Below are 15,140 nucleotides of genomic sequence, written 5' to 3'. Positions count from 1 at the left end.
GGCTAGAATATTGTCCAAGGACTTGGCAACTCTCTTAAACTATGTCATTGGGAAAGTGATTCATCCACACCAGCATGGGTTTATATCTGGGAGGGGTACAACTGACCATATACGCAGGGTCATAACCTTGTTTGATGCAGCTGAAGTGATAGGGGATCCTATGGCTTTAATACTACTTAATGGCGAAAAAGCATTCAATAGGGTCTCCTGGGATTATCTGTGGATGGGTATAAATTGGTATGGCTTCTGGAATTCCTTTCTTGGGGCAGTACAGGCTCTATATAAAGCACTGATAGCCCAGGTGAGACTGAACGGGGGCTTACAGCACCAATATCAATCACACGGGGCACCAGGCAGGGTTGTCCGTGCTTACCCCTGTTACTTGCTTTATACATAGGCCCTTTAAATCGGAAAATGGAGGCCAATAATGCAATTAGGCCAATGGGATTTCATGGGCGAGAAACAAAAATCCTGGCATACGCAGATGACATCGCTGTAGTCACCCCGATCCTCATACTGCCCTAGCTGTTATTGAGAAAGAAGCTCAAGCCTTTGGTTTGATTTCATGATATGCACTAAATCGACAAAAGACTCAGATAGTAAAGAATGGGAAGGTGGAACTAGATGATTCCCGGGTTACAAACACAGCAATATATTTAGGCATTTGCATTAAGTCTAACCTGGGACAATTGGTCGAAAGAAATATGGCTCCAGTAATTCAAAAGGCTAAAAAAGATTTTGACAGAATGCATAACCTTCATCTGTCCATTGTTGGATGGTGCAACGTGATTAAGATGTTTTTTTTTACCTAAAGTCCTCTACCTTTTTAGGGTTATCCCACTGGAAGTTGAGAAAGAATGTTTTTCAATTCTGGAAAATATCTTGAATAGGTTCATCTGGGCACACAGGAAAACAAGGAGAGCCTTAAGATATATGACGCTACCAAGGGAGAGGGGAGGCTGGGCGTTCCCAGACCTGAGAATGTACTATTGGGCTGCTGCATTTCAATATATGCGACGACTACTAGGTGGGTCCATTGAAGAACCACGGAGCAAAACCGGTTCCCCAGATGTCTACAAGCTACTACTAGGGGAGGGCGCGCAGAACTGTTTACTGAAATATAGCGAACCTAGTTGCTATAAAAACTCAAGATTTAAACATTGGTGGCAGCGATGAAGGTTTTGGAGGCTTTAAAAAAAAACTGGTTTAGGCAGAAATAATTTTTACACTCAGATGTACAGAAATCCTATTTTCCCAGGAGTCTTTTCAGATAGTGCAATGTTAGAGTTGGAGGGGCACGGGCTACGAAAGGTGGGTGATCTCATAGGGCCTGAGGGATTTTTCGCATTTGGAGACATTCAGTCTAAATTTGGACTGGGAGAAAGAAACTTCTTTAAATATATTCAGGTACGGGGTTTTTTGGGAAGCAAAAAAGGTGGATTGACTGGCTTCAAGGAATCTTTAACAATTGAGGCTGTAAGAGATACTGAGAAATGCACTATTAGGGGAATTTTCGCGGAATTATCTCTTCTGAAGCAGGACGATATAGAGAAGCACAGGAAGGAATAGGCAGACAAATTCAGTATAAATAAAGAGGTATTTCTCAAGTCCTTAGCCTTAGGTCAGACTGTTTAGTGCTCTGCAGTGCTACAAGCCTAGCACTTTAAAACAATGTTCTCATTGTACTATACTCTGGCAAAGATAGCGCAGTGGGGGGAACAGGAACGGACTAGATGCCCCCGCTGCAATAGTACTGATGATGAAATAATCCATATGTTCTCAGCCTGCCCAAAGCTCAATACACTAGTAAAAGCAATTGGGAAATTCTTGGATCAAAGTCTGAATATAAAAGTGGCATTAACACCTGAACTAATGCTTCTGGGGCTTAATGAGGCAAATGTGCAAGATCAGTCTCACTATTTTCTTTTCCTGGCCATGGCAGTGATGAGACTTTGTATTACCTCATGGCTTGCTAGGCTGCTTTCCATCTTTAATCTGGAAAAGGGAATTTATGAGAGAAAGGGCAGAAATGGAAGAAAGCTTGGTAGGCGTATCTGGGCACCAATTTACAAATTGAAGAAGAATGGGCTGAGAACCAACCTTCACTGATTGCTTGAATACTCTGTTAGGCTGTGTTAGAAGATAGGGAAATTTTGGGGGCTGCATAGACTAACCTGTACTTTTCTTTTCTTTTTGATCAATGGATGTAATGTTTATACAGGGAAGGTTCACTTTTTTATCTTCTGTATGCAAAAAAGATGATTAATAATTCCTCATGTACTAATTTGTAATGGTTAATATGGTGTTGCAAAATAAAATCTTTTCAAATAAAAAAATAAAAATGAAGACTTGGTCCTATTGCTGGGGTTGGGTGTCACTGACTGGTGACCCATTGCATGCTCTTTGTTCTCTTTCTTCCCAACTGCCTTCTTGCCCCCTTTGCTGGCACTGCACTGGCATTCCTTTGACCCATCTCTCTCTCATCTCTCCCCAGGTCGGTCTTAGCCACACTCCTTGATCTCTACACTGTCAGTGGATTTTTGTTGGCTGTTCTTTACATTCGGTTCCCCTCTTCTTTGCTTTAGCAGCCAATCTTTGCCATCGGTGACTGCGGCCTCTCTCGCAACCCATATTATTTATTCAATGTCTGCCTGCTGCGTGCTGCTGCCTGGCTCCACCATCCTGCTTTATCGCTGTCCTCCAGATAGCTCACAGATGGACTGTGACACCATTAACCGGCTGTACCTGCTGCTCCTCTTGCGTTTATTAGGTGTCGCAGTCTCCTTAGATGTTTTTAGTTGGGTTGGGTCACACCCCCTGATGGCTGTCCCCAGCTGTTTGATCCGAATGTTCTTGTGCACAGCAGGTCGCGTTAGCCTTATGGTCAGTCCCTGAACCCTTTTTTGTGGGCTACTTGCTGCCCTTTCACCTTGCTGGGCTGTCCCCACATGCACCTTGGACCATGCTTGCAGCCCTGTTGCTCACTGTTTAATAGGTGACCCGTGGGTCATGTCACCCTTCTGGCTAGTGTTCACTGCGCTATGGAGGGACTCTGATGTGACTACTCCAAGTGGCAGCATAGCCCGTGACCAATAATTATTTTTCTTCCCTAAAGCGTCTCAGTCAGGGAGGAAGTCCTATTTTTCTTAACAGATCACCACGGCTCTCTCCGCCACACACACACAGCTGTCACTGTTTGCTAGGAGCTGATTCTCTGAAATATCCTTGTTTAGGGATGAGGTGCTTGAAGCTTCGTCCAATGCCAATAGGGTCACTTCACTAGTCCTTGCAAACCTTCCCTGATTTGCACATGAGCTTACTGTGCTTTATTGTGCTCAAGATGCACTTATCACTGTTCAGAGGGACGCTTCCATGACTCCAATGTCTCCTTTTGTCTCACATGTCCTCTTTGGGGGTGTTCCTAATATTTTGAAATGGCATGATGTAGCTACGGGCTGCAATACTTCTGAAAACTTAACTTTTCTCTCACACCGAGTGAGTCTGTGCCTCGTAAAATGCCCACGCGATTGCCCCTCCTCTTAGTCGCTGCCGCCCCCTTTGGCACCTGTTTTACTCTTCACCCAACAGACTTATGGCGCTAACCAAGTGGGAGGGCTCGTCGCCTCTCCACAGGCACTCAGTGCCTGCTTCTTTAAGAATTTGTCTTATTATCCCCAGGGCCCAGCATCCCTCCACTTCCTCATTGCTCCGAGGGCAGTGCTTCAGCAACTCTAGCCTCTGGCTGCCTGCACTTGCTCCATGCTGCTCCTTCACATACACTAGGTGCCTGCCGCTTTTAGACTTTTTCTTTCTCCCTAGGGGCCAGCCTCTGCTCCGTTTCCACAATAGGCTCAACGCTGCTGAAAGCCTGCCGCCAACACTCACTCCACGCTGCTCTTTTTACTTTACAGCTGGAGTTGCTATTGACTCACAATGATCCCGGGGCCTCAGGTGCACTTTTCCTTTGGCTTTGGCACCGGTGCCATGACCTCTCTTAGGCTCCTGGTGTATGATCTCCTCGGAGCTGCTCGCTTCAGGTGATGATCTCCACGCCGCTTTTACACTGGGTGCTCCTAGCGGCGCTATCACGGACAGGTAAGTTAATCTGCTGCAGTCTGTCCAGGTTAGTCTTCGATGGCAGACTTTGTGTTGTTGTTGTGCCCGTCCTAAAGTGATAAGCAGGCACAGTAGCTTGCCATATTTTTTAAGTGGCTCAGCTGCCCCAAGGGTTAATTTTGAATCCCGCAAAGCATCCCCTCCTGAAGTGATAAGCAGGCACAGTTGCTTGCCATATTTTTTAAGTGGCTCAGCTGCCCCAAGGGTTAATTTTGAATCCCGCAAAGCATTTCCATTGCGGGCGGGATCTATTGCATTTTGCGCCTGGTTTGGCACCATTTTTTCCTTCACCCTCTCTTTCTTTGCTCTTCATGGGTGGAGTTGCCATTTCCTAGGCATTGCCCATCCCTCCAAGACCCACATTCCTGGGTGGTGGTGGTGGTGGTGGTGGTCAACTGGGAACTCCAATATTAAAGCATCTTTTCTCTGCAAAGTTTAATTCATGTTGACAGCAGAGGGAGAAAGGCTTAATTTTGATTTACCTGCAATAGCTCAGTCAAACAAAACATGAAGAGCATGGTGCTTCAGCAGTGAAGTTAAATTGATCAGAAAAGACATTATTTGTTTTTCTTTTATGCTCACCTTATGAAAACCCAAATTAGTTAATGAAATTAGAGAGAGTAATAGAGAATGAGAAAGGGAGTATTAATATACAAAGAGAAACAGAGTTGAGTCCCCGCTGGAGCCGTGGGGATATATAAATGTTGTATTCATAGTGCTTAAAGGTGACAACCTGCAAATAAAATACTGTGACTATGTAACTGTCGTACAAGCCTTACATTTCAAGGGTTTTGCAACAGTTTCAAGATCTTTTACAGCTTTTTATTTCCCAAAATGGTGAAATTTCGAATATTTACATTTTCTTTGTGCCTCATTGCATAGGTTTACACATGCAAAAGTGTCACTTTAAGTGTCACATATTTGCCAGTTGAATGGACACTCATGAGTGCATCGAAATCATTAAACTATCACACAAAAACAATCAAAACTTGACAGCTATGCCGACTTGCTTTGCTACTTCATTTCCTAATCTCTACTGTGGGTCATTGAACATGCTCTACAAAAGTCCATCTACTTGTCATGTCCTCACTGCTTTTTTAAGCTTCTTCTTTTTTCACCACTTTAGTGTGTGTTTCATCTGGATGCAATGCCTGTATACACATATATAGAGGTGTAAATGTACAGGGCCTAATTCATAAAGGGAAACTTACGCTTATGTGTAAGTTTACTATTTTTTGGTATTCACAAACTGCAAGTTAATTTCACTACTAATAATTTTATGACTGCGGAGATTCTGCAGTTTGGGGGGGGAACTGTGCACATGAAAAGTTATCTGTTGGTGTCTTATGAATTTATCTTTTGATACTTTTTTAAGTGTGGAGTTCTCTGCTCCTACAGCAAACTTTTTGCAGCGTAAAATTACAATTACCAAAAGTAATTACACATATAAACAAGAGTGTCAGTTTACTTTGTGAATCAGGCCCACAGTGTTTACCAGATGGGTTGTCCTTACCTCTAGATACCCAGAAAGGCCATCCAAGACCAACCTGGATGCCCAAACCTTTGTAACTTGTCCAACGTTTCTCGAAATCATCATGTATATTTAGTGTCCATTCTGCACCAGAATTTTTTCTAAACAAGTGCTTTGGTCAGCGACCTGTTTAATGTTGCCTCAATGTTTGAGGGCATTATGCCACATTTCTGATTATTTTGCATTATCTTACTTTTTGCAAGATTGTGTCCCTAATAGTCAGGTGATCTTTGAACCCACTGTGAGAGCTAGACCTCCACTTAATGTCAATTTAAGCACCACTTTGAACATAGTGTTGGCTACAGCAATAATTATCGAATATAAACTTGCATTAAAATATATATTAGAAATTAAAAATATATAATTCAAGATCTCTTTATAATTTCTTCAGAAACAAAACTTACCTCCACCAGCCCTTCCTTCGCCTGGTCTGAGAATCCTCAGAGCTGCAGTGAGAAATAAGTGGTGTTAACAATCAGATTTCGTAAATTACAGATTCAATACCACAGGTGGGTTTAGAAAAGCCTATTTTAATGATAGTCTGTCATTAGTTCTTTTCATCTTAGTATCAGAAGAACAGTAAGAGCGCAAAAAAGATTAAACTTCTAAGAAGAACACAACAAATGTGTTATTTCCAATAAGGAGAACTGCAGTTTTGCAGTGCCGAAACTAAAATCGACTGGGTCAGCAATCTGGTGTTATATCCTCAGTGTGTTGCCTTTGCATTTCCCTACCGTAGAACCCCTAGGATTTTCGCAGAGCAAGGGTCCCTTAACAGTGCCAACATAAAATAAGAAATGATTAAGAAAAAGCTCTTGAGACTTAAAATTTACATATGGAACCCACCAGCAATGCAGCAGCTGTACCAGCCAAGGGGAAAGATATAAGGATGGTCAGTACAGTTGACAGGCCCACCAATATCTCAACAAAAATTTGAACATGCAAGTGATGATTACAGAGTGTCTCAAAATCTGTATCATGTCATTTAGGCCATGCAAGCCCTGTACATCAAGACTAGCTGCTCCAACATCATAGGACTGTGTGTGTGTGTGTGTGTGTGTGCGTGTGTGTGTGTGTGTGTGCGTGTGTGTGTGTGTGTGTGTGTGCTTGTGCGTGTGTGTGTGGGGGGGGGGGGTGGTGTTACTCCCTCAAAGCACTCAAATTTGCCAGTTATGGCCCACGCCACACCTCACACTGCTCGCCATGCTCAAGACACCTATTTGCCAATGGTACAGAACAAATAAAAAGAGCTATGATGAAACCAAAACAGCAAACAGCGCAAAGTATGTCCATAAAAGACGAACTTCACTGACTTTACGTGTTTGAGCCAGAACCACAACTCAGTTTTTAACTAAGTTTTTTATCAGTGAATATATAAACATCTATATGTTTGTATAGAATCTGGATCGATCTCCCAGTATGTGGCACGCTCAGTTTGCAGATGCTTGCTCAAATACAACACACCTATTTTGCGCAGGAAGCATGTCATACTTCTCATTTATTTCAGGCCACATTTGCATTCCAAAAGATATATGGCATATTGTGAGTCACAAGAGATGCTTTTTTCAATTGTAATTGTTTGATTGTTCTTGTTTTCGATTTCTCTATTGTTTTTTACAATCCTGCAAGCTTTGGATGTTTTGCATTTTAAGAAGCCCCCCTTGAGATGCTTCAAGCCAATTCTGATCATTTTGTGTTTAGTGGAAGTGGCTCCTAGTCGACCAATCCTCGAGGACGAGCTCTGCGGAACAAATTGATGATTTATGACCCAATTTTACTCAAATATCAGGAACAGGATCTTGATAAATTAAACTTCAATGTTTCCAAAAAATGCCCCTAATCTGATTACTTTCCTTACCCTTGGACTTATTTTTTCTCCTTTGATTTTGTTATACATTTTTATTTGTTGGTAGAGCGCACACTTGATCTAATTTTGAATAATGAGAGAGAACCCCTAGGATTTTCGCAGAGCAAGGGTCCCTTAACAGTGCCAACATAAAATAAGAAATGATTAAGAAAAAGCTCTTGAGACTTAAAATGTACATATGGAACCCACCAGCAATGCAGCAGCTGTACCAGCCAAGGGGAAAGATATAAGGATGGTCAGTACAGTTGCAAGCTTTGGATGTTTTGCATTTTAAGAAGCCCCCTTGAGATGCTTCAAGCCAATTCTGATCATTTTGTGTTTAGTGGAAGTGGCTCCTAGTCAACCAATCCTCGAGGACGAGCTCTGCGGAACAAATTGATGATTTATGACCCAATTTTACTCAAATATCAGGAACAGGATCTTGATAAATTAAACTTCAATGTTTCCAAAAAATGCCCCTAATCTGATTACTTTCCTTACCCTTGGACTTATTTTTTCTCCTTTGATTTTGTTATACATTTTTATTTGCTGGTAGAGCGCACACTTGATCTAATTTTGAATAATGAGAGAGAAGGTGACCGGGCACGCCAACTATGACAACTAGAGTCTAAATATATTATAAGATTGCGAGCAATAATTCTATATGGTCTGTACAATGAAGAAGAACTCTCCATGAGGCTATGTGGCCTGCTGATCAGTACTACCCATTCCCACCACTGGTGGTGCGGTACAGAAGAACCGCGAGTCCTCAACAGTCAGGCTTCACAGAACACATCAGTAGATGCTGAGAAATGAGCCATAGTCTTGTGCTGCAGGCATTGCGGCGCCTCTCTGGTGGCGCTGAAAGTCCTCCATGCTCTGTCATTGCCTTCATTCTGGATTGCTCCCCATGGGGTCTCTCACTCAGCTAAGTGCTGCCTCCGGAGTTCAAGAAGCGTGTCTCGAGCCTTTTACCATAAAGGATATCAAGGAATTCAGGGTAGAAGGCTGAAAGGCAGGTTGCAATATTTGTGTGTGGCTAGCCACTTCCCCTTCATCAGTATTCACACATGTAGCGGTGATAATGACAACACACATTTTTTACCTACCCAGTCATACACTGATCACAAACCTTTTTGGGAACATATTGTGCTGCGACATGGGAAAATGATGCTTTGTTTCAATATTCTAGACTGAGTTCCTTATCACTGGTTTCTGAAACCAAGAAAAGTTCAATCTGTGTCATGGAATGGATTTATAAGATACATGTAGTAAAGTAGATTATTAGTAGGTGGGGGTTTCACCTTCAGCTAGTAATAATACCACAGTCACTTACAGGTCCAGTCAAGTCTCAATAAATGAATCCTTGCTCAACCCTTAGTAGCTTGTTAAATCAGCAGTCAGGCTTAACTTAGGAGACATGCATGTGTAAAGCATTTAACATCACCAAAGCAGTAAATGAGTAAACAACTCAACAAAATAAAAATCCAGCACCAATTTATAACAATAGCTAATATTGTTATTTTTAAAATGACACCAAAATGACTCAAATCCAATGTAGGAAGGGTAGACAAAATATGATGCATTCTAGTGCCAAAAAGCTTAGAGCACCACTTGCAGCTACCTGGTCACACTGGATGGGACAAAGACAAAGTTTTAGACTGACCACGATGAAGAGCGGGTAAGATAGGATGAGTACTAGATCCTAGTTGAATGTTTACCTTTGAACTTCATTTTTTTCTTGTTGCATTTCTCTCACTGACTGCCTCATCAGTGGGTCCTCTGGCTTGTCAGATCAAAATTTCAAGTTGATGATGGAGGCCTGCTGCATCATGATGCTTTGGTGAATTTCTGGAAGACTTAGTCCTCAACATCCACGTTGAGAAGCTACGGAGCTTTCAGTGGGACAAACCACAGCAGTCAGCAGATTTGCGAGTCGATGACCGGGCTTCATTTTCAATGTCAAGCTGGTCTCCTCCTCAAGCTTTTTAGCAAAACTTTGCAGAAAGCATCCAAACTTTCAGTTCTTGTTACCTTTTTGGTTTCTTTGGGGAGAGAAGTGTCCAGTAGCACCAGACAAGCGTTCAGAGACTCTGGATTGCATCTTGGCGGCTCCCACAATGCACCTGTACAGTCCAAGAAAGATCCAGTTGCAACTGGGCAGCCGTGGTGATTCTGTCTTTGGGCTTCCAGGTAACTTCTTCCAGCTCTGCTGTACCTGGTGCTGATTAGGGAGTGTCCTTTCATTCCTGTGAGCCAGACACAGACCTTTCTTTGTGAAGCCTTGAGAGTGCAGTATGTGCAGTACTTTTGAGTGCAAGCATTCTGTAGTGCAGTCCAAGGGACCAGCAGGGCAGTCCTTCTTCTTTTGTTCCTGGCAGTGTTCCGAGGAGCTTCTGCAGCTCCCCCATATGCATCCTCTATTCTGGGCTGGCAAAATATTGGGATCCCCCAACAAATAGGGGAAAAGTTACCTTCCTCTGCTATGACCACTTACTGCAAAGTGTGGCATATTTCTGATCCAGAATGCACTGTTCTCCAAAAATCAAAATGGAGAAAATATTTCCTTTTTGTATGTGTATGTGTGTGTTTCTTTGTATCTCAACCTAAAGGTGTGGCTAATATCTGTCTACACTCCCTTGGCAGCCCTTCTCCTAATCTAATAAGGGGGGCTCCCATCTGACTGGGGAAATAGGAAAGGGAGCTGGCCTAGGTATAATGACATCTGTTCTCCTGCCTCTGAAGTCCAGCGTATCTCCCCAGACCCTTTTTTCTCCCTGGCTTCTCCAGGAAGCAAATCTTCTCCCACCAAATGGCTGTATTGTTTCAGCCTCAGGCCTCTCCACACCTACTTAGGAAACAGCTTGACCCAGGCTGTCAAAGGCTGGCCAATCAGAAAACGCTGCTACAGGGCTGTCTTAGGTAACGTCAGGATTCTAAGTTCTATAGCTACTTTCCTTTAACAGGTATAACAAATACAACCTTGGCAAGCTGTTTGATCTAATATAACCATTATTTTTATACTTTAAATGATATTGTTAGCTAGCTAAAAACAAAAGTTAGACTTTACAAAGTTTAATTAAGCCTTCCCATGTTAGCCTATGGGGCTAAAAGCACTACAATAGGATAAACAACATTGGGTGTTTTTCCCTACCAGAGCATATAAAACAGTTTATATTGTCCCTGCTTTTTACAACCAAGCACCCTACCCTTGGCGCATCATCGAGCAGACCCTACAAGTAAATTATAAGTTATTAAAAGGTTGTTTTGTATTTTGGAAGTACTTTTAATTTCAAGGTCGAACTTGGACATTGTTTTATTTTAAAACAAGCATGGAATGACCGGCCAAGCTTTAAATTGACACCAGACACCATAGCAGTGCAGACTTAAGTGCATTAAGTCCACTCGGGTAAACATACATTCTCTACCACATACAAGGGATTTGCAGGTAAATTGTCTTGGCCATTAGAATTATACCAATTACCATATACCTTTACAAGACAGAACACTGCCCTGGGCCTGCTTAGCAGAGCCCAGAGTACGTTCAGTCAGTAACAACCAGCAAAAATCAGAAATAGGGGTGATTAGGGCAGAATGGATGGCATTCCTATCCTACAATACATATATCACAGAATAGTGTAATTATGACTAGCAGTGCTTTTATTTTTAAGCAATGGAATTCCTAATGGCTAAATAGATGTCAAAGATAAAACATAAATGTTTTGCTCTCGAGTCTGTGGGCAGATGGTTTCACCAGTGATATATAGGTTGAGAGGTAGTTCTGGGCATATTACACCCATTCAAATAAATGGCTGGTCCCTGTCTTTGTGATAAAATAGTGCGGCTCCCAGGATTCAAAAAGACAGCTTTGGAAGACTCTTATCAGTGACTGTACACAGCTTTACAATTATTGGCAATCTAGTGCATGGAGCTGAGTCAAATGCAAGCACTGTATATCTCTATTAAAGAGATCTGGTGAACAAAGGCTCCAGTGATTAGGTTGGATCACACTCAACAGTTATTACAACAGAGTAAGACCGCTTGCTGATGTGAGCTGAACACGGGAAATTATTCACCTGCCCTTCATCATACCCCGGTCCTTTAACAACGTGAAAAAGTCTTTAAAGTGACAAAGGTTGGTGAGAAAGCTTTTTAGATTTATGTTGAACACTGAAAAGTATCCAGTGGAACTCAAAATATCTTCTCAAAGGTCAGGGTCAGAATATGTGACACATCCAAACACTACGTCATAAACTAGTGCTCTATGGAGCTTGAGGAGCCCTTCAACACCCACAGACAAGATGTTTACCTGTAGTTAGGATCTAAGAACAATGTCCTCTGCCTTTATGATTGCTTTAGATCCAAATATTTAATTACAGCAATGACTGTGCTGACCAGATCTGAGCACCTTGACTCAATGAGAAACTAATGATTACAACTATGAGTCTGGTCACAGGGACACTAGTACAAATGGCAGTGCCTGTGAACATATTCACCAGATCACTTTCCAATAAAAGGAGGGACTGAAGAAGTAATGACATTGTAAAGAGTAATTAGAAGAGAAAATAGGGACTAACTCACTGATTTGTAAAAGTAGTGAAAATGAGAGAGGCTGAGGTTAAGTGTAGTGGTGGTGACCGCTCGCTCGGGAGTGTGCACATGCACGTTGTTGCATTTTGAAGGATAGGCATATATGCTGCAGTAGACTGGAACTATTGATATGAAGATACAGAAATATAAGATCACATTGAAATTTGTGTTTAAAAGCAGCCATGTCATGGCAGGGAAAGTATGTGCCCTTGTCCAAAACCATGTAAATGAAGCAGGAGTGGACATGAGCATCTTCATCCCACTCTCCCCTGTGAAAGCATGAAGTGAATTTCATTAATTTTTTATATTTGTTGTCACACTCAAAGGCTTGTTTAACACAGGGTAGTGGTAGTTTATCTGTTATCATAGACAGACTTAAAAACACTCTATTGAGTTAAGAAGAATGATGTCAATCCTTTACCCCTTATTCCTCTCTTCTTTCAGTCTTCAAACTTAAGTGGGGGAGTTTTCTCTGCTGATGGTAAATGGTTTGGATGGGAAAACAAGTGCCACATACTCTCTCACAATCTATACTTACATTGTTGATCATGGAGACTAATTTCCTCTTCAGAAAGATCATGGACATACTTAAGGAAATGCTTACCTTGTATTTTTATCTGGAAGGGGCATTACCTTCCCCGAGTGCAGTTTCCAAGGTCTATTTAGAGATTAAAAAAGAACAAACAATTGGGTAGTTGGGGAAGGGTGTTGGGGGGTATTTCCGGGGGCTGGTGGGGCAGGGGGTGGGGTGGAGATTGTTTCCTAAAATTTGGGTTCATAGTCCTGCTACTACCTGCATATTATTGACAGTATCCTCCTGATTGTGGAGAACTGTATTGATGCTTACCTGAACTCTCAATAAATACGGTTTTGAAAAAAAAAAAGAACAAACAAAACTTTAACATGTATTTATATTTGTCAGTCAAAATCTGAAAATAGGTTGTTGCTCATATACTGCTGCTCCCTGACATGGGAAAGTTACACTTAACGACAAAGTTGTATCCAGAAATGCCATACCATTGTTGTCTGTAACCATATGAAATTCATTCCCCGTCAGAAATGGATTTATATTATGTAAATCATATATTACGTAACTATGACCATTACACATATTATTTTTTTCTTCTTTTTCATTGGTTGTGTTAGTTTACCATAACATAAGCAAATAAATTGGCATTAAGTTAATTCAAAGTGCTTGCGAACTTCCACTGACTTCATAAAGTCTCAGTATTAAAAGGTCTATGCCCTGCCCACATCTCTCCCTCGACATGGAGAAAAATGTTGCAACATATGAATAACTATTGACCTTAGGCAAGCTATAAATAGAAAAAGTTTGTTCTACACCCTTCACTCTTGTCATTCTTCTGCATCCCAGAGCACGAATGGGAACAACACTGCTCATGTTGCATTTGTTTTCTGTAGCTTCAATTTACGATCCCAATGCAAACACAATGTCCATAATGCAATGCTCGTCACACTTTTTAATGCTGTAATCTGTTGTGTATATAATGAATGGCCCCCATATGACTAGATTTTATTTCTCAAAATTATTCAATAATATGCTAAGAACTTCTGACAAATACAAACAAACTGATTTGCAGCATTGCGTTTACATTTCTAACATTAGATTTATAACAAGTATAACATCGGAAGCAACCAAAACATTTAAACTAATGTCACAGTGTAAACGGGTATATTAAGAGAATTTACTAAAATCAATGTTCTATCTTTCTTTTTTCTTTCAATAAATTCCATATGGGAATTGATAACATAACAGCCAAAATGTGTGAGGGGCTTTAGAGTGGGTTACAAAATTGTGACAGATTTATTGATATTCATTATGCCAAAATGCCATCAGCACCACATTTAAAGGGTTGAGCTACCTCAAGTGCCCAACTGCATTTCTGATCAGGTCTCTCACTCATGCCTAATTGAAGCAGTGTTAATGTGAAGACACATTTATTGCTCATCCACACACGTACTGATCACAAACTGTCCTTAACAAATACTGCACTGCACCATGGGAAAGTTACACTTCACTTCTATATTCTGCCCTCTGAATTGGATGATGGCTGGATTGGCTTTTTATTTACTGGGATCTTTATCACATGTATTCCCCCTTGTCAAAACTGGAGTGACCGGGTTGATCCCTTGCCATCTCTGTTCTCCTCGGTTATGCCCACCATGACTGCCAACACCAGTGGCCTGACTGAAGGATCGCTTTCTAAAGTTGGAGTCATTGCCTTTAAGATAACTTATCCACTTAACCTCACCAAGAATGCATCACAAAAATGTAAACATAATTTTAATTTAAAAAAAAATGGAAACTCCTATATCAGACACATACTTCAGTATGTTCAATGGTAACACCATGTCTGACCTAATCTTCCTCACGATTAAGAGATCCCAATGGAGGAAAACTCTCATATCATTTTTCCAGTGCAAACAGATTAGGAAAACACCCCATGGATATTGTCTTGCTATCACTCCCTCCTCGATCCACAAAATAGATCTCACCATTACTATCTATAACAATGGGATTGTTCTCATTCAAGCTGCTAATTGAAATCTAGAGCAGTTCGACAAACTCTTTCTGATCATCAAAAGTTTGGTAGCTAACTATTCAACCCCAGGGCGACTAGATATAACACTAACCACTTCAAGTTCACTCCAAATCAATGCTCCCACTCCCTCCTCAGATTCACATCCCTCTTCTCTCACCACCCTTCCCTTGCCCCTGCAGGCTGCAGAATTGTTCGAATCATATTTCGTGACCATTAACTCTATCACCACTTCTAACCTCCTTAACAATACCTCCTGGCACACCTCTAACAGTCAGTGACCAATCTCCCATTGTCGCTACTGACCCCTCCAACACTCATCGGCACCCTTCACCCTCTGCAGTTCCCCACACTCAATCAACTTCCTGGTCTATGCTTCCCGGAACACCGCTCATATTCAGGGACACACCTTCTCCCAGTGTATCCCCATTACCTTTTCGGACCCCTCTAACACATTTAGTCACCCTCCCCCCTCTCCAGATCTCCACACTCAATT

The 15,140-nt window shown here is 41.7% G+C and overlaps 1 long non-coding RNA gene across 1 annotated transcript in view; it reads right to left on the bottom strand.

Moving 5' to 3' along the window:
* Positions 1-6,142, bottom strand: part of LOC147698558 (uncharacterized) — a 72,103-nt gene extending 65,961 nt beyond the window's left edge. The window contains exon 1 of the long non-coding RNA XR_015299211.1: positions 6,052-6,142. This is a non-coding gene — a long non-coding RNA (uncharacterized LOC147698558). The remainder of the gene's footprint in view (positions 1-6,051) is intronic.
* Between the last annotated feature and the right edge of the window lie 8,998 nt (positions 6,143-15,140).

Source organism: Lissotriton vulgaris, chromosome 8 (assembly GCF_964263255.1).
Source record: "Lissotriton vulgaris chromosome 8, aLisVul1.2, whole genome shotgun sequence".
Classification (NCBI taxonomy): domain Eukaryota; kingdom Metazoa; phylum Chordata; class Amphibia; order Caudata; family Salamandridae; genus Lissotriton; species Lissotriton vulgaris.
The sequence above is the reverse complement of the archived record's forward strand: the minus strand, read 5'-3'. Positions and strand labels throughout refer to the sequence as shown.